The sequence below is a fragment of the Aquarana catesbeiana genome, linkage group LG07 (assembly GCF_042186555.1).
Source record: "Aquarana catesbeiana isolate 2022-GZ linkage group LG07, ASM4218655v1, whole genome shotgun sequence".
Classification (NCBI taxonomy): Eukaryota; Metazoa; Chordata; class Amphibia; order Anura; family Ranidae; genus Aquarana; species Aquarana catesbeiana.
In genome coordinates this window covers 144,370,489-144,395,296 of record NC_133330.1, presented here as the reverse complement: position 1 = coordinate 144,395,296, position 24,808 = coordinate 144,370,489, and positions in this window count along the sequence as shown.

Genomic DNA, 24,808 nt, shown 5'->3' with positions numbered 1-24,808 from the left:
AGCATACATTTTCACTCACTCATCTGGTCCTGATTCCTTTTAGTGCAGCAAACTGATTGGATCACCCCTGCTGGATGCCTGCATGTGGCATCCATGACATAATACTGAAGCCATACAATCAAATTGCCTGCACTTGGGAATTAGGTCTGAGCACTTGCTCAATTACTGCAAGATGCATTTTGAGGAGGTTTTGTATTTTTCGCTACTTGCAACAGAAGACCGGCATTATTGCCACCAAAATTTTTAAGGGCAGACTAGGGAGCAATTGTTGGAATGCATCCATCCGGCTCATGCTTTTGTTGATCAAGGCAGCTTTTTGTTTGAGGAGATTCAGCCACTCATTCAAATCTGTGCAGATTTGGCTTTGTCTAGTGTCCATATTGATGGTAATGATTATTCGCTTCCTTTTAGTGTGGCTCAGGTGGAATCCTTGCTTTGGTTATTGGAGGATGACATGTTCCCAACAGGTGCTCGTAGAATGTGTTAATGCAGTGCAATTCTCAGGCATGGTCGGGTATTTTGTACCCAGCCTCTGTCAGCTTGCAACCACCCATTCCTGTGGCTAGACATCTGCCCGCTAAAATGTCTTTCGCTCCTTCACCCACAGCAACCACGATTGCAGCCCAATATACCCTGCTTCCAACTATGTATCAGTACCCTGTTTCCACCTGCTTCACCTACCCTGCCTTTAACCCTTCTACCTCCTCCACTGCCTGCAACAATACCACAAAAATTCCCCTCAGCAATGGCTTCCTTTTTTTTACCTCCCCCCGCTCTTCCCAGTTGCACCCAATACTTACAGCCCTGCATCCATATACAGAACTCCAGTGACTAAAACTAAAAAGAAATGGAAGTTTTTCCAAACCCGCACAATCTTGCCACTATCCAATCCTGCCTCCACACCAGCCAATCTGTTCCAGTCTACCTCTACGCCAGCTACTACAGCCCAGCCCGCCATGGTTCCAATCGCTCCAGCCAGGCCTTCCTCCACACCTGTCACTTTGGTTAAGCCTTTGATAATTGGACCTTCTTCTTCAGATCTGCCTGATGCTATCCCACCTGACAGTACTGGTTCTCTGTCCACCATCCAGTTTGGCCCTATGGACTATTTGCTGGCTAATCAAATTGACCTCACTGATCCTTTTCCTGATGCCCTGCCTGGTGGTTCCATACCCGCTGCCCAGCTTGATGTGCCTCTGCCTGCTGCCCGGTTTGATGTGCCTCTGCCCGCTGCTCGGCCTGATGTGCCTCTGTCTGCTGCCCCACCTGATGTTCCTCTGCCCACTGCCCAGCCCGATGTGCCTCTGTTCACTGCCCAGCCAGATGATCCAGTGCCTGATGACCCGGTACCTGCTGATCCTGTGCCTGATAACCCGGTGCCCGCTGATTGGGTGACTGATGACCCAGTGCCTGCTGCTCAGCCTGATGACCCGGTGCCCGCTGATCTGGTGCCTGATGACCCGGTGCCCGCTGCCCAGCCTGATGACCTTGCACATGCTGCCCAGCCTGATGACCTGGTGCCTGCTGATCTGGTGACGGATGACCCAGTGCCCATTGCCCAACTGGCTGATCCGTGCCCGTTACCCAGCCAGCTGATCCAGGACCCATTACCCAGCCGGCTGATATGGGGCCCATTACCCAGCTGGCTGATATGGGGCCCATTACCCAGCCGGCTGATCCGGGGCCCATTACCCAGCTGGCTGAAACAGTTCCTGTTGATTTGTTTCCTAATGCCCAGCTTGCCGCTGATGCTTCCCTGTCTGATACCAAGCTTGCCGCTGGTGCTTTCGTACCTGATGCCTAGCTTGTTGGTGGTGCTTTCCTGCCTGATGCCCAGCTTGCCGCAGATGCTTTCTGTCCAGATGCACAGCTTGCCACTGATTATCCCCTGCTTGAAGCCCAGCCTGACCGTGATGCCTCTGTGTTGCCTGCCTCCGATGGGTTCATGCCAGCTGCCCAGCTAGATCCAAACTTCCAGATCCTGGTGGTGGGGAGCATGTTCCATTACCAGACTTGGGTGGCATGCCTCCCAGTGGGTTAAAAAACTCTGGCCTGAAGTGTGCAAAGAAGTCTGCAGACACGGAGGGGAGACTTTTCCATATCCACATGGACTGTCAGGTCAAGGGCAGAATGGACCATCTGGAGGCAACTCCTTAAGGGGGGGTCTGTCAGGACCTGTGTTATTGCTTGGGTCACCTGCTGGTGGCACTGTTGTTTTTAGCACCAAAGGGTGTAGTTCTGGTGGCCACCAGCGGGTGTCTCCCAGCAGATGTACATACTGATAATCAAGCTGCACCTGATGTGGAACTGCTGGGAGTATATAAGCCCACCCTTCACTGAGACTCAGTATTCCCCCCTGCAAGCCTTGTCCCAGCCTGAGCCTGACCTGTTCCTGCCTTGTGTCCTGAACCCTGTATCCTGAATGCTGACTGAGAGACCTGTCCCCTGGTACCTGCTTTCTGCTCCCATTACTTACTGCTCCCAGTACCTGGCTTCCTGTTCCCCTTTTCTCTTGTCCCTGTCTTGTTTGCTTATGTGTTTTCCTTTCACTTGTATATAGCTAATTAGATAGTCAGTTAGGTGTTATTTGGGGTTTGCTGTGTTCATTTACGTTTCATTTACTTGTTTATGGTTACTGGTGTTGGTTCTCACGTGTGTCATTATCGTTAATAAATATACATTTTCACTCACTCATCTGGTCCTGATTCCTTTTAGTGCAGCCAATTGATCTGATCACCCCTGCTGGATGCCTGCATGTGGTATCCATGACACTGGATATGACGCTGAGCATGTGCACTCAACTTCTTTGGTCGACCATGGCTAGGCCTGTTCTGAGTGGAACCTGTCCTGTTAAACCGCTGTATGGTCTTAGCCACCATGCTACAGCTCAGTTTCAGGGTCTTGCCAATCTTCTTATAGCCTGGGGCAGTGATGGCGAACCTTGGCACCCCAGATGTTTTGGAAGTACATTTCCCATGATGCTCATATACTCTGCAGTGTAGTTGAGCATCATGGGAAATGTACTTCCAAAACATCTGGGGTGCCAAGGTTCACCATCACTGGCCTAGGCCATCTTTACGTAGAGCAACAATTCTTTTTTTTTTTTGTTTTCAGATCCTCAGAGAGTGCTTTGCCATGAGGTGCTATGATGAAAGTCCAGTGACCAGTATAAGAAAGTGAGAGCGATAACATCAAATTTAACACACCTGTTCCCTATTCACACCTGAGACCCTGTACACTAACAAGTCACATGACACCAGGGAGGGAAAATGGCTAATTGGGCCCAATTTGGACATGTTCATTTAGGGGCGTACTTACTTTTATTGCAACATTTTAGACAATAATTGCTATCTGTTGAGTTATTTTGAGGGGACAGCAAATTTACACTGTTATACAAGCTGTACACTCACTACTTTACACTGTAGAAAGGTGTAATTTCTTCAGTATTATCACACGAAAAGCTAGGTGTATCACACGAAAAGTGAGGGGTGTACTCACTTTTGTGAGATACTGTATATTCACTATATTTTATGTTGGACGTTGGAAGTGCTCAGAAATGTAGTCTGACCTAGGGCTCAGGCTTGCTCTACCTATCAAACCTATCATTACGTAAGAATCAAATACACTATTCACAGCTTGTTAAATGCTTTGCTGATGTCTAATAGTACAATATTAACAAACAAAAATGTTTGAGGCTTTTTCATAGTTCACATTTCCGTAAATGAAAACTCCACAAAATGTTGTTGACTAGAATCTGTTTAAAAGTGAATATGGAACTGCAACACTTAACTGCAAACATTTTTGATTTAGTCATGGGCTTTTCATACAGTAGCTGTCTATTCACCTTCTAGAGAACATGTAAGTAGCTTTCATATAAGTGAGTAATTGTTTGACACCCTTTCTGCTCAGTTACAGCTATTCATTAAAAGGGATGAGACGAACACCCCCCTGTTCGTTTTGCACCAGAACCTGCGAATGGACCAAAAGTTTGCGCAAACTTTAGAACCCCATTAAAGTCTATGGGATCGAACGTTTGAAATCAAAAGTGCTAATTTTAAAGGCTTATATGCATGGTATTGTCCTAAAAAGGGTTTGAGGACCCGGGTCCTGCCCCAGGGGACATGTATCAATGCAAAAAAAAGTTTTAAAAACGTCAGTTTTTTCAGGAGCAGTGATTTTAATGATGCTTAAAGTGGAAAAAAAAAGTGAAATATTCCTTCAAATATCGTACCTGAGGGGTGTCTATAGTATGCCTGTAAAGTGGCGCATGTTTCGTGTGCTTAGAACAGTCCCTGCACAAAACGACATTTTTAAAGGAATAAAAGTAATTTAAAACTGCTTGCGGCTTTAATGTAATGTCGGGTCCCGGCAATATGGATGAAAATCAATTCGACAAACGGCATGGGTACCACCCCCAGTCCATTACCAGGCCCTTTGGGTCTTGTATGGATATTAAGGGGAACCCTGCACCCAAATTAAAAAAAGGGAAGGCGTGGGGCCCCCAGGCCCTATATACTCTAAACAGCAGTATACAGGTGGTACAAACAATACAGGGACTGTAGGTTTGTTGTTAAGTAGAATCTGTTTGTAATTTGGAACTGGTAGATTTTTAAAGTGTAGCTTCAGCCAAAGAATATATTTTTAAGCATTTGGAAAACATAGGGAAGAGTTATCACCCCTGTAACATTTGTTTTGCTGTCTGTGCACCTCTTCAGAAGATTTCACCTCACTTTCTGTCCCAAAGACAAATGTTTTTAGAAAATTTGGGGTTTTTAGTGAAACAAGGATGGGTGATAAAGCATCAGTGGAGAGGAGACACTTTTTTCCCATATTAACTCTTACAGAAGAGAATTTCCCTTCCTAGGGGTAGATTTCATCTCACTTCCTGTTGTCTCCTTCCGTTTGCAAGTAGGAGTCATTTGTTAGTTGGATGTTTGAAAGTAGGGGCCTGCCCTATATGCTCTGGAGAAATTGGGGCCTTAGGTGTTGGTGTTGCCACAACACTGTAAGCCCTCACAGTTACTCTTGGTGGGTGCAGGAACGGGCCCTGCTGTGAAATATTAGATCAAGAATTGTAATTACATGCCATTGTTGAACAGGGGCAAAAAAATTGGGCCTTTGGTGGTGGTGCTGGTGTTGCCACAACACTGTAAGCCCTCACAGTTACTCTTGATGGGTGCAGGAATGGGCCCTGCTGTGAAATATTAGATCAAGAATTGTAATCACACACCCCTGTTGAACAGGGGCAGAAAAATTGGGGCTTAGGCACTGGTGCTGGTGCCACAACACTGCAACCCCTCACAAATTCTCTTGTTGAGTGCAGGAACAAGCCCTGCTGCAAAGTATTGCATCAAAAATTGTAATTACACGCCCCTGTTGAACAGGGGCTGAAAAATTGGGCCTTGGGCATTGGTGCTGGTGCCACAACACTGCAACCCCTCACAGATACTCTAGTTGAGCACAGCAACGAACCCTCCTGCAAAATATTGCATCAAAAATTGTAATTACATGCCCCTGTTAAACAGGGGCTGAAAAATTGGGCCTTAGGCACTGGTGGAGGCGCCCAGAACCAAAAATGTTCTTACAAGCTATCAGCATGATCATTGAGGAGGAAGAGGACAATCACTTAGCATAACAGGATAGTAACTCAGCATCAGCATAGGCAGTCTTGAAGGAATCTGACATTTCAAAAAAAATTATTCAGTTACATCAGCATCAGGTGCCTGGTAGCTGGTGGTGATCCAAGACTGATTCATTTTTATGAAGGTCAGTCGATCAACCGAGTCAGTGGACAGGCGCACCCTGTGATCAGTTACAAAGCCTCCAGCAACACTGAATGTGCATTCCGAAAGAACGCTGGATGCAGGACAGGCCAGTAGCTCAATTGCATACTGTGCAAGCTCTGGCCAGTGATCCATCCTCAAGACCCAGTAACCCAGAGGATTTTCAGTGGGAAAGGTGTCCAAGTCAGGTCTTGCCCCTAGGTATTCCTGCACAATGTAAAACAGACGCTGGCGATGGTTGCTGAAGCCAATCATACCATGGGGCTGCGGACTAAAAAATTGTCTGAACGCATCGGTCAGACGGCCACCTTCTCCACTGCTCTTTCTTTGACTGACTGAAGCCTCAGCAACACGTTGTCCAGGAACAGGAGTTTGTAACCTCCCAGTCTCTGGGAAAGCATTGCACAGACCTTTCTGCAAGGCCTCCCGAAGATGTTTCATCCTCTGCTCCCTCTGCGACAGCAAGATAAGGTCCGCAACCTTACCTTGTAATGTGCATCAAGGAGGGTTGCCAGCCAGTATTGATCCCTCTCCTTGATACCACGAATACAAGGATAGTTCCGCAGGCTTTGCAGGATCAGGGAGGCCATGCAGCGTAGGTTTGCTGAGGCATTCGGTCCGGAGTCCTTTGGGTCACTAAGGACGACATGATCTGCAGCCACCTCCTCCCAAGTCCATGGGTTTCTTGGGACTGTAAATGATCCCTTGAAGACTGCTGCTGATGCTGAATGCCAGGCTCCACCTCCATACTGACACAATCCTCCTCCTCCTCTTCCTGTGTGATCGGCGGGCACGCAGGAACACTGTCTGGATAAAGGGGGCCTTGAGAGCTAAGAAAGTCCTCCTCTTCCTCCCGCTGTTCTGCCTCAAGTGCCCTGTCCATTATTCCACGCAGCGCGAGCTCCAACAGGTGAACAAGAGGTACAGTGTCACTGATGCATGCACTGTCACTGCTCACCATCCTCGTGGCCTGCTCAAATGGTGACAGGACAGTGCATGCATCCCTGATCATAGCCCACTGGCAAGGGGAAAAAAACCTGACCCTGTCCTGGTGCCATAGTCACATAGGTACTCATTGATGGCCCTCTGCTGCGTTAGCAGCCGCTGCAGCATGGCCAACGTTGAGTTCCACTTGGTGGGCATGTCACAGATTAGGCAGTTCTTGGGCAGGTTAAATTCCTTTTGGAAGTCAGCAAGCTGAGCACTGGCATTATATGACCTGCGGAAATGCACACAGACCTTCCTGGCCTGCCTCAGGACCTGTAAGCCTGGGTACCTGCCCAAGAACCACTGCACCACCAAGTTAGGACATGAGCCAAACAGGTCACATGGGTCATTTGTCCCTGTCAGAGGGCGGAGAGGAGGTTGGTGCCGTTGTCACAAACACCATACCTGCCTTAAGCTGGCGTGGCGTCAACCACCTCTGAACCTGCCCCTGCACAGGTGACAGAATCTCTGCCCCAGTGTGACTCCTGTCCCCCAAGCACATCAGCTCAAGCACCGCATGGCATATTTTTGCCTGCGTGCTTGCGTAGCCCCTTGAACGCCTCCAGAGCACCACTGGTTCCAAGGACAAATCAGCACAGGAAGAGGCCATGGCAGAAGAAGAAGAGGAGGGGGTGGAGGAGAGAGGTGTGGCAGAATCACCACTAGTAGAATTTTGGAGGCGTGGTAGCAGAACAACCTCCAACACTAATGCACCCTATCCTGCATCCTTCCCAGCTGCCAGAAGAGTCACCCAGTGTTCGGTGAAAGATAGGTAATGTCCCTGTCCATGCCTGCTGGACCATGAGTCAGTGGTAATATGCAACTTACCGCTGACCGCCTTGTCCAGCGAGGCCAAGACATTGCCTTCCACATGCTGGTAGAGAGCCGGAATCGCCTTCTGTGAGAAAAAGTGGCATTTAGCAATCTGCCATTGAGGAACTGCACATTCCACAAACTCACAGAAGGGGGAAGTGTCTACCAACTGAAAAGGCAGCAGTTGAAGTGCTAGCAATTTAGCCAAGCTAGCATTCAAATGCTGGGCATGTGGATGGCTGAGAGCAAACTTCTTTCGGCGGTGCAGCAGCTGGGGCGAGGAAATTTGCCCGGTACAATCTGACGTCGGTGTACCGATAGCAGATTGTCCCCAAGTACTTGGCTGTGACATACCTAATTCTAAACCTTCATTCCTCTCAGTGCAGGTCTCAGAGAGGACTGAAGGTATAGTGGGGTTGGAGATCCCAGCTGAAGAGGAGCAAGGAGAGGTCCTCTTTGATCTTTGGTGTTAGTCTTTCCGCTTGCCAACGAACTGCATGGCATTTCGACATATGTCTGGTCAAGCATGTCGTGCCCAAGAGGGTGATGGTTTGGCCACGCGAGATACGCTTGAGACATATGTTGCAAATAGCAGCGGTGGGATCTGATGCACTCATCTCAAAAAAAGCCCACACCAAAGAACTTTTGAAATAACATGCAGAGACAGCAGCGCCTGGCACATACACATGTGATGCAGTCAGTGTGCTGCCCTTAAGCTGGACCTGGAGGGCATCCTGCCTCATTGGTGATGTGCCTCCTACTCCTCCTCCTCCCTACTATCAGCCACCCATTTTCCTCAGGTAGCTTTAGGTGCACACTGTGCAGAGGACACAGTACAATAACTGCAAATACTGTAGCTGCCTGCCTGTAGTATTGATAGGAGCAGAAAAACAGCAATTGTGTTCAGGTAGCTTAAGGTGCACACTGTGCCGAGGATGCAGTACACTAACTGTAAATACTGTAGCTGCCTGCCAGTGGTATTAATAGGATCAGAAGAACACAACCAATTTTCTTCAGGTAGCTTTAGGTGCACACTGTGCAGATGACACAGTACACTAACTGTAAATACTGTAGCTGCCTGCCTGTGGTATTAATAGAAGCAGAACAAGAGCAATTTTCTTCAGGTAGCTCTAGGTGCACACTGTGCAGAGGACGCACTACACTAACTTGTAAATACTGCAGCTGCCTGCGATACTAATAGGACAACAGCAATTGTCTTCAAGTAGCATTAGGTGCACACTGTGCAGAGGACACAGTACACTAACTGTAAATACTGTAGCTGCCTGCCTGTGGTATTAATAGGAGCAGAACAAAAGCAATTGACTTCAGGGAGCTTTAGGTGCACACTGCGCAGAGGAAACAGTACACTATCTGTGAATACTGTAGCTGCCTGCCTGTGGTATTAATAGGATCAGAAGAACACCACAAATTTTCTTCTGGTAGCTTTAAACGCACACTATGCAGAGGATGCACTACACTAACTTGTAAATACTGCAGCTGCCTGCAGTACTAATAGGATCAGAAGAACACCACCAATTTTCTTCAGGTAGCTTTAGGTGCACACTGTGCAGAGGACACAGTACACTAACTGTAAATACTGTAGCTGCCTGCCTGTGTTATTAAAGGATCAGAAGAACACCACAAATTTTCTTCAGGTAGCTTTAAATGCACACTGTGCAGAGGATGCACTACACTAACTTGTAAATACTGCAGCTGCCTGCAGTACTAATAGGATCAGAAGAACACCACCAATTTTCTTCAGGTAGCTCTAGGTGCACACTGTACAGAGGACGCACTACACTAACTTGTAAATACTGCAGCTGCCTGCGATACTAATAGGATCAGAAGAACACCACCAATTTTCTTCAGGTAGCTTTAGGTGCACACTGTGCAGAGGACACAGTACACTTACTGTAAATAACGTAGCTGCCTGCCTGTGGTATTAATAGGATCAGAAGAACACCACCAATTTTCTTCAGGTAGCTTTAGGTACACACTGTGCAGAGAACACAGTACACTAACTGTAAACAAAATAGCTGCCTGCCTGTGGTATTAATAGGAGCAGAAAAACAGCAATTGTGTTCAGGTAGCTTTAGGTGCACACTGTGTAGAGGACGCAGTACACTATCTGTAAATACTGTAGCTGCATGTTTGTGGTATTAATAGGAGCAGAACAACAGCAATTGTCTTCAGGTAGCTTTAGGTGCACACTGTGCAGAGGACACAGTACACTAACTGTAAATACTGTAGCTGCCTGCCTGTGTTATTAAAGGATCAGAAGAACACCACAAATTTTCTTCAGGTAGCTTTAAATGCACACTATGCAGAGGACGCACTACACTAACTTCTAAATACTGCAGCTGCCTGCAGTACTAATAGGATCAGAAGAACACCACCAATTTTCTTCAGGTAGCTCTAGGTGCACATTGTGCAGAGGACGCACTACACTAACTTGTAAATACTACAGCGGCCTGTGATACTAATAGGATCAGAAGAACACCACCAATTTTCTTCAGGTAGCTTTAGGTGCACACTGTGCAGATGACACAGTACACTAACTGTAAATACTGTAGCTGCCTGCCTGTGGTATTAATAGGAGCAGAACAACAGCAATTTTCTTCAGGTAGCTCTAGGTGCACACTGTGCAGAGGCGCACTACACTAACTTGTAAATACAGCAGCTGCCTGCGATACTAATAGGACAACAGGAATTGTCTTCAGGTAGCATTAGGTGCACACTGTGCAGAGGACACAGTACATTAACTGTAAATACTGTATCTGCCTGCCTGTGGTATTAATAGGAGCAGAACAAAAGCAATTGACTTCAGGGAGCTTTAGGTGCACACAGCGCAGAGGAAACAGTACACTATCTGTGAATACTGTAGCTGCCTGTCTGTGGTATTAATAGCATCAGAAGAACACCACCAATTTTCTTCAGGTAGCTCTAGGTGCACACTGTGCAGAGGACGCACTACACTAACTTGTAAATACTGCAGCTGCCTGCGATACTAAAAGGATCAGAACACCACCAATTTTCTTCAGGTAGCTTTAGGTGCACACTGTGCAGAGGACATAGTACACTAACTGTAAATAACGTAGCTGCCTGCCTGTGGTATTAATAGGATCAGAAGAACACCACCAATTTTCTTCAGGTAGCTTTAGGTACACACTGTGCAGAGAACACAGTACACTAACTGTAAACAATGTAGCTGCCTGCCTGTGGTATTAATAGGAGCAGAACAACAGCAATTGTCTTCAGGTAGCTTTAGGTGCACACTGTGCAGAGGACACAGTACACTAACTGTAAATACTGTAGCTGCCTGCCTGTGTTATTAAAGGTTCAGAAGAACACCACAAATTTTCTTCAGGTAGCTTTAAATTCACACGGTGCAGAGGACACAGTACACTAACTGTAAATACTGTAGCTGCCTGCCTGTGTTATTAAAGGATCAGAAGAGCACCACAAATTTTCTTCAGGTAGCTTTAAATGCACACTGTGCAGAGGATGCACTACACTAACTTGTAAATACTGCAGCTGCCTGCAGTACTTATAGGATCAGAAGAACACCACCAATTTTCTTCAGGTAGCTCTAGGTGCACACTGTGCAGAGGACGCACTACACTAATTTGTAAATACTGCAGCTGCCTGCGATACTAATAGGATCAGAAGAACAGCACCAATTTTCTTCAGGTAGATTTAGGTGCACACTGTGCAGAGGACACAGTACACTAACTGTAAATAAGGTAGCTGCCTGCTGTGGTATTAATAGATCAGAAGAACACCACCAATTTTCTTCAGGTAGCTTTAGGTACACACTGTGCAGAGAACACAGTACACTAACTGTAAACAATGTAGCTGCCTGCCTGTGATATTAATAGGAGCAGAAAAACAGCAATTGTGTTCAGGTAGCTTTATTTGCACACTGTGCAGAGGACGCAGTACACTAACTGTAAATACTGTAACTGCCAGCCTTTGGTAATAATAGGATCAGAAAAACACCATCAATTTTCTTCAGGTAGCTTTAGGTGCACACTGTGCAGAGGACACAGTACACTAACTGTAAATACTGTAGCTGCCAGCCTGTATTAATAGGAGCAGAACAACAGCAATTGTGTTCAGGTAGCTTTAGGTGCACACTGTGCAGAGGACGCAGTACACTAATGCCCCATACACACGGTCGGATTTTCCGATGGAAAATGTCCGATCGGAGCGTGTTGTCGGAAATTCTGACCGTGTGTGACATTTTCCATTGGATTTTCCGTGTGTGGCCTGTTCCGACACACAAAGTGCCATGCATGCTTAGAAGAAATTCCGAGACGGAACAGCTCGGTCTGGTAAACTTAGCGTTCGCAATGGATACAACACTTTCGTCACTGTGCAATGTTAAAAATGGTTTAATACAGCGCACTCTCTTCTTCTTTATAATGTGAGAAGAATGAAGTAGTTTTTCTGCTCATATTCACACAGACTTCTCACAAACTTCTTTCTTTATTATTTATCGGGATTCCCTCAATATATTTTGATTTGTCACATCTGACAAAAATATTTCTTTTTTTTGTTTTTTTTTTAAAGGCATTTTTTTTTTTTTTAGGTTTGTATTTTTTCCAAGGCTGATCTTTGTTTTATTTTAGTTTTAGTTTTACTCCAGAATATTTTTGTGTGTGTTTTATGTGTCAAGTTACCACAACACCATTGATATCTTATATTATTTAATCTCAAGGAGATTGTTTGGTGTTGGTGTCCCTTGTTACTTTCACTTTTCACCAAACAAAGAGGGAGGCAACACTGGAGAAACAGCAGAAATTGCCGAAGCCTTGGACCCCCAGGGCAGACATCAATTCTTTAACATCAAAATTGGTGGCCTGAGGAGTCCATATGAAAGGGAGTGCAGTCTGGTCCAGAAGTCCCAGAGATCCTGAAAGCAGCAGATGACATCTGTATCCCCAGGCTGTGGTACCACAAGCGGCTGCATCTTTTGCCAGACCAGACTGGACCCAGGGTCATCACTTTCTGGTCTTCTTTCCATGCTTCCTTCCCGGCTTTGGCTCTGCTGTTTGAGATGTGGCAGGAGGAGGAGTAGGACCTGGAGGAGGAGGAGGACTAGTAGGACCTGGAGGAGGAGGAGGAGGAGAAGTAGAAGGACCTGGAGGAGGAGGAGGAGAAGGACCATGTGTGAGATCACAAATGTGGGTAGCAGATGTTATTTGGCCCCTCAACCCCTTATTGAGAGCTTCCAACATTAATGACTCACACATGAGTTGTTGGCCCTCCTCCATCTGCTGCATTTTACAGGCAATTATGCCAGGAAAGTCCTCCTCCACAGTGTGGGGGGCTGCCAGGGCCTCTGTAGCCTTCCAAAAGAGACCTATGGCAGCCTCCTCTAGGGTACTCATCTTCCTGCCACTTTCTCTTTGCGGGTGTAGGGGAGGGACCTGCATATCAGGCAGCCTGCTTGGCCCAGCCACCTCCTGGCTGAGACTTCCCTGTGTATGAAAAAGGGACATGGTTTTAGTTTCTGCATCATCAATCTCAAACATAAATTAGTACTCCAAACTAACATCTAGTTGAAATTAAGAGAGCCCGAGCAGTGCTGCAAAAAAGTAAGTAGCTGTGCTGTGTTCCTATTCTTTTTGTCTTTATTACGTTCATGCTGCTCCATGTGCTTTTCTTAAGTGTTGTACAGTTTAAAATGGCAACTTTCATGTTCATGGGCCCATTATTCGCTCGTATCAAACATTTTTCTTTCGGCCTATAAAACACCATTGTTTAGGCCATATGCATTTGCCCACATTTTTTAGGGCCTACTTGTATGAAAAATATTTGGTTGTGTAGATGGGTTTGTGACTAGAATGAAATGCAAACTAGATTCTGTGTAAGGAGAGGACACTCAGCAGCTGTTTTCACATCTGGACGCTGGAGCACTAGTGTGGGACACCAGAACACCCTTTTTATTAGGGGGCCCACACAGGTGCTCCAGTGTATACTATAGGGGGGTCTCCATCTGTGAAGCTTTTACAAGACAGGTAAAGTCTTGAAGCTTGACAACGGACAATAAAAATGCTACATCTTGGAACTCTGCCAAAATAGACAATTGAACCCCACTTCCAAGCAATGTTTCATCTTTATATTTCGGCCATCAAATATCTGTGTGCTAATTATACCATTTTTGTTTTACATAGGGGAGAAAAGACTCGGAGGACACCCCTCATCCCAGGAGACTACAGACCCTCCACCTCGGGAAGAAGGGGAAATACCCCCATCCCAAGCAGAGCAGGAGGAGGAGGAAGAAGACGTGGTGGAAATTGTCACAACAACAGGTGAGTGTCTGCGACCACAGACTCAGGTAAGAGATGGATGCCGGCATATTTATAATACCTGTTTTTTTTTTGTTTCCTCTCTTTTTAGGTGATCGTGATGTTGTGGATCCAGGGCATTTCACCTCTGAAAGTGCACAGATCCTGATTGGGGAGATCATGGGGTGTAAATTAACTTTGGAAAACATCAAGAAAAACATCAATGATGTTATTCAAAAAAATAAGAACATCATTGATGTTTTGGGGAGAGTTTAAAACCCCTCCAAAACCCTTTGTTTTTTTGTACGCTACAACGTTAAAAATGTTTTAGCGATTTTTAAAAAAGCCAAATTTTGAGGATGCACACAGTGTACCAACATGTGCTATCTGCCATCAAGGGAGATCAATGGATGCGTTTTGGGGGTGCAACCCCTTCCTCAATAATAAACTAGCTGAGAGGCAGGGGGGCAGGGGTTGCTCCCCCAAAACACGTCCCTTGATCCCCTGTGATGGCAGCTAGCACATGTTGACATTCGTAAATTGGTGTGCATCTTCAAAATTTGGCTTTTCCTGGGGTGACTTTACCCCATCTGAATGCAATATCAAACACAGTTCCTAAATACTCATGTCTGATATTGCCTTCAAGTTTTACCATATGTGAACTTTGTAAGTTCGAGATTTGTGTCTTTCTTGTTGGTTTTACACATGCCTGTTTTATCTTAAATGGACATTTCTATTTTTGATAATGCCACCCCAAAAATTGTTATACAACAAACATGTTGGTTTGTTTTAAAAACCTTTTCTAAATGCACATGTGATTGTGCAGGTATTAAAAAGATTGTTAATCAAGAATGTGTGGATTATTGTCTCAACGCTACAACACTTTTGTGGTGATGTAATTGCTGCCTTCTGTGACAATGGGTGATATTTCCTAAGGGCAAATCCACTTTGCACTACAAGTACAGTTTCAGTGCATTTTCAAGTGCACTTGTAGTGCAAAGTGTATTTGCCTTTAGTAAATAACACCCAAGAGTGCTTTGTATAAGGTTACACAATCAGGCCATTTTCAGGACTCACCAGATTTCGGTCAGGGTCAGCTAAAACAAACACAAGCAGTAAATGTCACCAAAGATTTGCTTAATTATTTTTTAATTGATCAAGGTTTCACAAATTGTCTGGCATATTGATGGCCCCCCTACCCGCAAAGAACTCAAGGTATCTTAGCTGGACATCACGAGCACTCAGGGAGGGCAAGCCAGGACGGCCACTTTCAAGCGCCGTCAGAGTTGTTTCATTTATAATTTCAGCCTCAGGCCCAACTGAACCAGCATAGTTGGCAGAATGTTGCCGTAAAAAGTTATGTAGAACACAGCACGCCAGGATTATATGATTCAGTTTATACTCTGCCATATGGATGGGTGTAAGAACTAGGCGGAACTGGCTGGCCATGATTCCAAATGTGTTTTTAACCACTCTTCTGGCTCTGGCCAGCCGGTAATTAAAAACCCTCTGTTCCGGGGTGAGGGTCCTCATCGGGAATGGCCGCATAAGATGGTCCCCCAGCGCAAATGCTTCATCCGCAACGAAGACGAATGGAAGTCCTTCCACATTCTCTTCTGGAGGTGGCAAGTCCAAGCTGCCATTCTGGAGATGCCTGTAAAACTCCGTCTGGGCGATGACTCCACCATCGGACATCCGGCTATTCTTCCCCACGTCCACATACAGGAACTCGTAATTAGCCGACACCACCGCCAACATCACAATACTATTGAACCCCTTGTAATTATAATAGTACGACCCCGAGTTGGGTGGTGGGACGATGTGGACGTGTTTCCCATCAATTGCCCCTCTGCAGTTAGGAAAGTCCCACCGCTGGGCAAAGTGGGAGGCCACAGTCTGCCATTCCTGTGGCGTGGATGGAAACTGTTGAGGAAAACAAAAATAAATTAGTATTTTTGCACAAACATGGAAAGCAGATTAGACACAAACATTCTTGGCCAACATCCAGATAACATTTATTAAGGGGAATTTTACAACACCAAAGTATAAGGTACACCTATCATATTCCCCCCCCCCTCTCATGGGCCATTTCTAACATTATAGGGGGGGAATCTTTGACAGGTAACCCTCTCCACTTCATTGAGAGATGAATGTCTAAATAATGGGTATTACTTGGAACAGCCCCTCCTTAGTTACACTATTGGCAGACGACTGGACAGGTAAGAAGTGTCATAATACAAAGATATAAATACACACTGTACACATTTGAGCACATTTGGACATTCTGCTATTACCTAGCAAGATAATAATAGGATACAAAAACTTTAAACAGTACCATTTGAAAGTATTCAGGCAGGCCCTTGCACTACATGCTTTGGGGAATTCATCCATACATCTGACCACAAAAGAGGTGGGTATAGTGTGTATGGGTTTGGCAAAGTCAGCAGATAGACAATTGAGGATAGATAGAGAATTGGGATCAGCTGACTTAGCAGTTGGGGGGAGGGAGGGTTAAAAATGAGTTGGGGACACCACAAAAAAAGCCTCTGGCACTCTGCCTGAATTTAATGCACAGATCAGATTTCTAAACATTTTAGGGGGTATTTAGGGTAAAGCACTACTATGGAACTGATAAAATATATTGTTAAGTGACTACATGATGTGAATATAGGGCAGGAGACCATGTTGGGGAGGTAAGTGAAGGCAAATATGTATGAAGGAGAAAAAAAAAATTCCAGCATGCATGAGGACAAAGGGGACATTCACAGCATATTACAATCATGGTAATTAGGGAATGAGGAAAGAAATACAATATATTATCAAACATTAAATACAATAAAATGTGATATTAAAGGATAAAAATCTTACCTTAATATACTCCTTCTGCAGGACCTGGATGATGGCAGAACAGGTCTCTGGGATAATGATACCCAGAGCCTGGGGGGAAATGCCTGTCGAGAACTTCAAGTCCCGCAGGCTTCTCCCTGTCGCCAAGTACCGCAGGGTAGGGACGAGCCTCTGCTCCGGAGTGATGGCTTGCCTCATGCAGGTATCCTGCCTGCTGATATAGGGGGTCAGCGAAGCCAACAAACGGTGAAATACGGGGTCCGTCATCCGGAGAAAGTTCCTGAAATCATCAGGATTATTCTCACGGATCTCACGGAGCAAAGGCATATGAGAGAACTGGTCACGCTGAAGCAACCAATTCTTGGTCCATGAACTCCTCCCCACCCTGGTCATGGACTGGACTTGTGTCAAGGTCAGGACCCCAACACCAAGCCCCCGCACAGCATGAACTCTACGAGGATTATGTATACACAACATGACTAGAAAACGGTCGGCTGCTCAGAACAAAGTAACAGAACGCACTGAAGAACAGCAAGGCCTGTGAAGAGCGACCTGAAAAACAGCAACGAACGAACAAGAACACAATGACTAATCCAAGACATGCGTAGCTTGCTTGCACGCACTGAAGAGCAGATACAAACCCAAAAGCACAAACTGAACCGCAGAAAACAATCTGAAAGCCACGAGTCTGAAAAAGCGTGAATCGTCTCTCAACAAACTTTTACTAACACGAGATTAGCAAAAGGAGCCCAAAGGGTGCCGCGCTTGGTTCTGAAATGGCCTTTTCTAGTCTCGTCATACATGGTTAACATCAGCTTGTTCTTAGTGATTGGAAATTCCGACAACTTTGTGCGACCGTGTGTACGCAAAACAAGTTTGAGCCAACATCCGTCGGAAAAAATCCTAGGATTTTGTTGTCGGAATTAATACCACAGGCTGCCTGCCTGTGGTATTAATAGGATCAGAAGAACACAACCAATTTTCTTCAGGTAGCTTTAGGTGCACACTGTGCAGAGGACACAGTACACTAACTGTAAATACCGTAGCTTCCTGCCTGTGGTATTAATAGGATCAGAAGAACACCACCAATTTTCTTCAGGTAGCTTTAGGTACACACTGTGCAGAGAACACAGAACACTAACTGTAAATAATGTAGCTGCCTGCCTGTGGTATTAATAGGAGCAGAAAAACAGCAATTGTGTTCAGGTAGCTTTAGGTGCACACTGTGTAGAGGACGCAGTACACTATCTGTAAATACTGTAGCTGCATGCCTGTGGTAAAAATAGGATCAGAAAAACACCACCAATTTTCTTCAGGTAGGTTTAGGTGCACACTGTGCAGAGGACACAGTACACTAACTGTAAATACTGTAGCTGCCTGCCCGTGGTATTAATAGGAGCAGAACAACAGCATTTGTCTTCAGGTAGCTTTAGGTGCACACTGTGCAGAGGACACAGTACACTAATTGTAAATACTGTAGCTGCCTGCCTGTAGTATTAATAGGATCAGAAGAACACCACAAATTTTCTTTAGGTAGCTTTAAATGCACACTGTGCAGAGGACGCACTACACTAACTTGTAAATACTGCAGCTGCCTGCAGTACTAATAGGATCAGAAGAACACCACCAATTTTCTTCAGGTAGTTTTAGGTGCACACTGTGCAGAGGACGCACTACACTAACCTGTAAATACTACAGCTGTCTGTAATACTAATAGGATCAGAAGAATACCACCAATTTTCTTCAGTTAGCTTTAGGTGCACACTGTGCAGAGGACACAGTACACTAACTATAAATACTGTAGCTTCCTGCCTCTGGTAATAATAGGATCAGAAGAACACCACCAATTTTCTTCAGGTAGCTTTAGGTGCACACTGTGCAGAGGACACAGTACACTAAATGTAAATACTGAAGCTGTATGCCAGTGGTATTAATAGGAGCAGAAAAACAGCAATTGTCTTCAGGTAGCATTAGGTGCACACTGCGCAGAGGACACAGTACACTAACTGTAAATACTGTAGCTGCCTGCCTGTGGTATTCATAGGATCAGAAGAACACCACCAATTTTCTTCAGGTAGCTCTAGGTGCACACTGTGCAGAGGACGCACTACACTAACTTGTAAATACTGCAGCTGCCTGCGGTACTAATAGGATCAGAAGAACACCACCAATTTTCTTCAGGTAGCTTTAGGTGCACACTGTGCAGAGGACGCACTACACTAACTTGTAAATACTACAGCGGCCTGCGATACTAATAGGATCAGAAGAACACCACCAATTTTCTTCAGGTAGCTTTAGGTGCACACTGTGCAGAGGACACAGTACACTAACTGTAAATAAAGTAGCTGCCTGCCTGTGGTATTAATAGGAGCAGAAAAACAGCAATTGTGTTCAGGTAGCTTTAGGTGCACACTGTGCAGAGGACACAGTACACTAACTGTAAATACTGTAGCTGCCTGCCTGTGGTAATAATAGGATCAGAAAAATACCACCAATTTTCTTCAGGTAGCTTTAGGTGCACACTGTGCAGAGGACACAGTACACTAACTGTAAATACTGTAGCTGCCTGCCTGTGGTATTAATAGGAGCAGAAAAAAAGCAATTGTGTTCAGGTAGCTTTGGGTGCACACTGTGCAGAGAACGCAGTACACTAACTGTAAATACTGTAGCTGCCTGCCTGTGGTATTAATAGGATCAGAAGAACTCCACCAATTTTCTTCAGGTAGCTTTAGGTGCACACTGTGCAAAATACACAGTACACTAACTGTAAATACTATAGCTGCATGCCTGTGGTATTAATAGGAGCAGAACAACAGCAATTGTCTTCAGGTAGCTTTAGGTGCACACTGTGCAAAAGACACAGTACACTAACTGTAAATACTGTAGCTTCCTGTGTGTGGTATTAATAGGATCAGAAAAACACCACCAATTTTCTTCAGGTAGCTTTAGATGCACACTGTGCAAAGGACACAGTACACTAACTGTAAATACTGTAGCTGCCTACCTCTGCTATTAATAGGAGCAGAACAACAACAATTGTCTTCAGGTAGCTTTAGGTGCACACTGTGCAGAGAACACAGAACACTAACTGTAAATAATGTAGCTGCCTGCCTGTGGTATTAATAGGAGCAGAAAAACAGCAATTGTGTTCAGGTAGCTTTAGGTGCACACTGTGTAGAGGACGCAGTACACTATCTGTAAATACTGTAGCTGCATGCCTGTGGTAAAAATAGGATCAGAAAAACACCACCAATTTTCTTCAGGTAGGTTTAGGTGCACACTGTGCAGAGGACACAGTACACTAACTGTAAATACTGTAGCTGCCTGCCCGTGGTATTAATAGGAGCAGAACAACAGCATTTGTCTTCAGGTAGCTTTAGGTGCACACTGTGCAGAGGACACAGTACACTCATTGTAAATACTGTAGCTGCCTGCCTGTAGTATTAATAGGATCAGAAGAACACCACAAATTTTCTTTAGGTAGCTTTAAATGCACACTGTGCAGAGGACGCACTACACTAACTTGTAAATACTGCAGCTGCCTGCAGTACTAATAGGATCAGAAGAACACCACCAATTTTCTTCAGGTAGTTTTAGGTGCACACTGTGCAGAGGACGCACTACACTAACCTGTAAATACTACAGCTGTCTGTAATACTAATAGGATCAGAAGAATACCACCAATTTTCTTCAGTTAGCTTTAGGTGCACACTGTGCAGAGGACACAGTACACTAACTATAAATACTGTAGCTTCCTGCCTCTGGTAATAATAGGATCAGAAGAACACCACCAATTTTCTTCAGGTAGCTTTAGGTGCACACTGTGCAGAGGACACAGTACACTAAATGTAAATACTGAAGCTGTATGCCAGTGGTATTAATAGGAGCAGAAAAACAGCAATTGTCTTCAGGTAGCATTAGGTGCACACTGCGCAGAGGACACAGTACACTAACTGTAAATACTGTAGCTGCCTGCCTGTGGTATTCATAGGATCAGAAGAACACCACCAATTTTCTTCAGGTAGCTCTAGGTGCACACTGTGCAGAGGACGCACTACACTAACTTGTAAATACTGCAGCTGCCTGCGGTACTAATAGGATCAGAAGAACACCACCAATTTTCTTCAGGTAGCTTTAGGTGCACACTGTGCAGAGGACGCACTACACTAACTTGTAAATACTACAGCGGCCTGCGATACTAATAGGATCAGAAGAACACCACCAATTTTCTTCAGGTAGCTTTAGGTGCACACTGTGCAGAGGACACAGTACACTAACTGTAAATAAAGTAGCTGCCTGCCTGTGGTATTAATAGGAGCAGAAAAACAGCAATTGTGTTCAGGTAGCTTTAGGTGCACACTGTGCAGAGGACGCAGTACACTAACTGTAAATACTGTAGCTGCCTGCCTGTGGTAATAATAGGATCAGAAAAATACCACCAATTTTCTTCAGGTAGCTTTAGGTGCACACTGTGCAGAGGACACAGTACACTAACTGTAAATACTGTAGCTGCCTGCCTGTGGTATTAATAGGAGCAGAAAAAAAGCAATTGTGTTCAGGTAGCTTTGGGTGCACACTGTGCAGAGAACGCAGTACACTAACTGTAAATACTGTAGCTGCCTGCCTGTGGTATTAATAGGATCAGAAGAACTCCACCAATTTTCTTCAGGTAGCTTTAGGTGCACACTGTGCAAAATACACAGTACACTAACTGTAAATACTATAGCTGCATGCCTGTGGTATTAATAGGAGCAGAACAACAGCAATTGTCTTCAGGTAGCTTTAGGTGCACACTGTGCAAAAGACACAGTACACTAACTGTAAATACTGTAGCTTCCTGTGTGTGGTATTAATAGGATCAGAAAAACACCACCAATTTTCTTCAGGTAGCTTTAGATGCACACTGTGCAAAGGACACAGTACACTAACTGTAAATACTGTAGCTGCCTACCTCTGCTATTAATAGGAGCAGAACAACAACAATTGTCTTCAGGTAGCTTTAGGTGCACACTGTGTGGTATAAATAGGAGCAGAACAACGGCAATTGTTTAATGTAGCTTTAATTGCACACTGTGCAGAGGGCGCAGTACACTAACTGAGAATACTGTAGCTGCCTGCCTGAGATATTAATAGGAGCATAACAACAGCAATTGTCTTCTGGTAGCTTTAGGTGCACACAAAGCAGAGGACACAGTACACTAACTGTAAATACTGTAGCTGCCTGCCTGTGGTATTAATAGGAGCAGAACAACAGCAATTGTCTTCAGGTAGCTTTAGGTGCATACTGCGCAGTGGACACAGTAAACTTACTGTAAATACTGTAAATGCCTGCCTGTGGTATTAATAGGAGCAGAACACCACCAGTTTTTTTCAAGTAGCTTTAGGTGCACACTGTGCAGAGGATGCACTACACTAACTGTAAATACTGTAGCTAATAGGACTAATAGGATCAGAAGAACACCACATATTTTCTTCAGGTAGCCTTTAATGCACACTGTGCAAAGGACGCACTACACTACCTGAAGAAAATTTGTGGTGTTCTTCTGATCCTATTAGTCCGATTAGCTACAGTATTTAAAGTTAGTGTAGTGCATCCTATGCACAGTGTGCACTTAAAGCTACCTGAAGAAAATTGGTGGTGTTCTTCTGATCCTATTAGTACCACAGGCAGCTACAGTATTTACAAGTTAGTGTCGTGCGTAATCTGCACAGTGTGCATCTAAAGCTACCTGAAGAAAATTGGTGGTGTTCTTCAGATCCTATTAGAACCGCAGGCAGCTGCAGTATTTACAAGTTAGTGTAGTGCGTTCTTTGCACAGTATGCATCTAAAGCTACCTTAAGAAAATTAGTTGTGTTCTTCTAAACCTATTATTACCACAGGCAGGCAGCTACAGTATTTACTGTTAGTGTATGGTGTCCTCTGCACAGTGTGCACCTAAAGCTACCTGAAGAAAATTGGTGGTGTTCTTCTGATCCTATTAGTACCGCAGGCAGCTGCAGTATTTACAAGTGAGTGTAGTGCATCCTCTGCACAGTGTGCATCTAAAGCTACCTGAAGAAAATTGGTGGTGTTCTTCTGATCCTATCAGTACCGCAGGTAGCTGCAGTGTTTACAAGTTAGTGTTGTGCATCCTCTGCACAGTGTGCATTTAAAGCTACCTGAAGAAAATTTGTTGTGTTCTTCTGTTCCTGTTAGTCCTAATAGCTACAGTATTTACAGTTAGTGTAGTGTGTCCTCTGCACAGTGTGCACCTAAAGCTACCTGAAGAAAATTGGTGGTGTACTTCTGATCCTATTAGTACCACAGACAGCTGCAGTATTTAGAAGTTAGTGTAGTGTGTCCTCTGCACAGTGTGCACCTAAAGCTACCTGAAAAAAATTGGTGGTGTTCTTCTGATCCTATTAGTCCTATTATCTACAGTATTTACAGTTAGTGTAGTGTGCCCTCTGCACAGTGTGCACCTAAAGCTACCTGAAGAAAATTAATGGTGTTCTTCTGATCCTATTAATACCACAGGCAGGCAGCTACAGTATTTACAGTTAGTGTACTGTGTCCTCTGCGCAGTGTGTACCTAAAGCTACCTGAAGACAATTGCTTTTGTTCTGCTCCTACTAATACAACAGGCAGGCAGCTACAGTATTTACAGTTAGTGTACTGTGTCGTCTGCACAGTTTGCACCTAAAGCTACCTGAAGAAAATTTGTGGTGCTCTTCTGATCCTATTAATACCACAGGCAGGCAGCTACAGTATTTACAGTTAGTGTACTGTGTCTTTTGCACAGTGTGCACCTAAAGCTACCTGAAGACAATTGCTGTTGTTCTGCTCCTAGCAATACCACAGGCAGGCAGCTGCAGTATTTACAGTTAGTATTCTGTGTCCTCTGCACAGTATGCACCTAAAGCTACCTGAGGAAAATTGGTCTTGTTCTTCTGATCTTATTAACATCAAAGACAGGCAGCTACAGTATTTACAGTTAGTGTACTGTGTCCTCTGCACAGTGTACACCTAAAGATACCTGAAGACAATTGCTGTTGTTCTGCTCCTATTAATACCAGAGGCAGGCAGCTACAGTATTTCCAATTATTGTACTCTGTCCTCTGCACAGTGTGCACCTAAAGCTACCTAAAGACAATTGCTGTTGTTCTGCTCCTATCAATACCACAGGCAGGCAGCTACAGTATTTACAGTTATTGTACTGAGTCCTCTGCACAGTGTGTGTGCACCTAAAGCTACTTGAAGAAACTTGGTGGAGTTCTTCTGATCCTATTAATACCACAGAAAGGCAGCTACAATATTTACAGTTAGTGTGCTGTGTCCTCTGCAAAGTGTGCACCTAAAGCTACCTGAAGACATTTGCTGTTGTTCTGCTCCTATTAATACCACATGCAGGCAGCTACAGTATTTACAGTTAGTGTATTGTGTCCTCTGCACAGTGTGCATTTGACAGACTCACCCGGGACAGAGGCTATTGGATGGGTCTGTACGCAAGCCTCTTGCCAACCGATTATGGGCCCTGGATTTTAAGGGAACAATACTCTGCAAGGTGAATTAGAAATCCAGTCTGATCTGTACTAATGAAACTAAATCATATATATATGTATATATTGTATGTTGTCTCATTCTGTCGTGGACTCTTTGTTGTGGTCATTTGGGATTTGTGTCCCTGTAGAGGGAGGGGGGATTCCTCCAGCAGCCCCCCTGCTGATAAGACTGATTCATACTGTTGGGACACATCCTGTGAGGAGATGCTGGTGTCATCAACTCCACCTGTCTGTCTGTTGCCTGCTAGAATGTGTATTGTAAATAAATCTAGTATGGGATCTAAGAGTCGTTAGATCCCCATTGTTGTTTTTGTTAATTAACTCTGCTATTGTGTGAAGAAGAGTTCGGTGTTGATTTGTGATAATGTTGATTGGGTTTTCTGTGCTACAAGACAGCCAGTCTGGCCTAAAGGTCATGACTGAGTCATCTAGGCTGTCTAAAGGGTTTAGTTAATTAGCCCATGTTAATTAGGTTTCTGGTCACAGGTGTATGTTCAGAGTAATATGAGCAGGAGGTATGCACCTCCTCTTTTACTATATAA